Source organism: Choloepus didactylus, chromosome 5 (genome assembly GCF_015220235.1).
Source record: "Choloepus didactylus isolate mChoDid1 chromosome 5, mChoDid1.pri, whole genome shotgun sequence".
Taxonomy (NCBI): Eukaryota; Metazoa; Chordata; class Mammalia; order Pilosa; family Megalonychidae; genus Choloepus; species Choloepus didactylus.
Genome location: NC_051311.1, coordinates 158,461,193 through 158,463,591, shown reverse-complemented (window position 1 = coordinate 158,463,591; position 2,399 = coordinate 158,461,193). Strand labels below are relative to the sequence as shown.

The 2,399-nt window shown below is 35.2% G+C and overlaps 1 non-coding gene across 1 annotated transcript; it reads right to left on the bottom strand.

Moving 5' to 3' along the window:
* Positions 1–1,986: 1,986 nt before the first annotated feature.
* On the bottom strand, positions 1,987–2,092 carry LOC119535593. Its single transcript, XR_005217215.1, has one exon. It is a non-coding gene; the product is annotated as a U6 spliceosomal RNA (small nuclear RNA).
* Positions 2,093–2,399: the final 307 nt, after the last annotated feature.

The window sequence follows — 2,399 nt, the reverse complement described above, 5'->3', positions numbered from 1 at the left end:
TACCCTGCAACCTTACAGAACTCACTTATTACTTCCAAAAGTTTCTTGGTTTTGTTTGCTGTTGGGTAGATTTCTTAGGATTTCTATACAGACAATCATGTCATCTGTAAATACAGACAGTTTTAGCTCCTCTTTTCCAAACTGTGTGATTTCAAATTTCTCTTTCTTGTCTTAAATTGTTCTGGGTCTTCCAGTGTTGTGTCGAGTAAGAGTGGTGAGAGCTGATACCCTTGCCTTATTCCTGACCATTAAGTATTATGTCAGCTGCAGATGCTATTTATGAGGTTGAGGAAGTTCTCCGTATTTCTAGTTTGCTGAGAGTTTTATTATTGAAGGGGGTTAAATTTTGGCAAATATATTTTTCTGTGTCAATTGATATAATAATAGATGATTTTTCTTCTTTAGCCTGTTGGAATGGTGGATTACATTGATTGATTTTTAAATATTGAACCAGTCTTGCATACCTAGAATAAATCCCACTTGGTCATGGTGTGTTCAGCATTGCTAGATTTAATTTGCCAATATTTTGTTGAGAAAGTTTGCATTTAATTTTAATGAGAGATATTGGTCTGTAATTTTCTCTTTTTTGTGTGTGTCTTTTTCTGATTTTGTATGGGGATAATACTGGCCTCATAAAATAATTGGAAAATGTTCCCTCCCCTTCTATTTTGTAAAAGTGATCATATAAAATTGGTATTAATTCTTTTAATATTTGGTAAAATTCTCAGCTGGGAATTTGTGGTATGGACATTGCATTTTGGAGAGACTTTTATTTACAAATTCAATTTCTTTTAATGGCTAAAGGATATTTAGGGTAACTATTTCATCTTGGTTTAGTTTTGGAAGTCTGTGGGTTTTGAGTAATTGGTTCATTTCATCTAAGTTTTCATATTTATAAGTGTAAATTTTATCTGTAGTAACCCCCTATGACCTTTTCTCCCTTCCTCCCATCCTTTCCTGTAACTCTCTCTCTCTCTCTCTCTCTCTGTTTCATTGCAGAATCTCTGTGATCTGTTGCATTCCTGATACCATTTTTGTCTTCTTTCTTTTTGAATATTTGTCAGTCTTGCTAGTGGTTTATGAATTTTATTTATTTCTTTTTACAAAGAAGTAGATTTTTGCTTCATTGACTTTCTCTAATGTTTATCTGATTCCAATTTATTTTATTTCTGTGCTGCTCTTTATTGTTTCTTTTCTGCTATGTGCTTTGCTTGTATTTTGACTTCTTTTGCTAGTTTGTTAAGGGAGAAACTTAAGATTACTGATTTGAAATTGTTCTTCTTTTCTAATGAAAGTGTTTTTAGTGCTACAAATTTCCTTCTTGGCACTGCTTTAGCTGCATCCCTCAAATTTTAATATGTTGTATTTACTTCCATTCCATGTATTTTTGAATTTCCTTTGAGAATACCTTTTTTGGATGTGGGGTGGGGGGATAGGTTCCTGGCCAGCCCTGCTGACACTGATGCAGTGGTAGATGAGGCCAAAACTGCCCAAGGCATTTGCCAGGGATCCTGCTTCTCTCCTGCTGCTGACGTGACAGATCAGGCACTGTTACTCTGGGTGTTGGGAAGGGGTGTGTAGTCCATCATGTCTCCACTGGGCTGCCATGTTCATAGGCCTTTGACATAGGAGAGCAGCCCCCCCCTTCCTTCCTTCTTCCTTCCTTCCCTCCCTCCCTCCCCTTTCCTTCCTTCCTTCCTTCCTTCCTTCCTTCCTTCCTTCCTTCCTTCCTTCCTTTCCTTCTTTCTTCTTTGCACATATTGGTAGCTCCAGGTTGCAGGCCTCTCTCATGCCCATTTTAGGATATATGTAAAATAAATAGAAAAAAACAAGGGAGGACTTTTGAGCACTGAGATCTCTACCAATCTGCCTTCTTTCAACCTTTCCTTCTACAGTTGTCTAGGTTATTATGTTGTATTTATGGAGGAATCACAGAAAAGTATACCTAGGCCTCTTCTCTTGACATATTTTTCTTTCTTCTTCTTTTTTAATATGGAATGCTTCACAAATTTACATGCCATCTTTGTGCAAGAGCCATTCTAATCTTTTCTGTATCAATCCATTTTAGTATATATGTTGCCAAAGTGAGCAGTGTTTCATATTAAGATTATAACATCTTAAAATAGTCAAAAGAATCATGAATAGAGACAATTTATTTCATGAGTTTAGTTAATAAATGTTTATCAAGGAAAGTTACTAATGAACAAAGGCAAAAATAATACACATGAAAATTTTTGAGTTTAAACATTTACCCATTTCAGTAGTAAAATATTAGAATATTCTCCATCAGAAAATTCTTAAGCAGAATTTGCTCTAACCTAACAGATAGCTCAGGTTCTATGGAAAGATTTTTCTCAATTAAAATTATGATCTACAGAGGGAAGTCCATTAAAAGTATC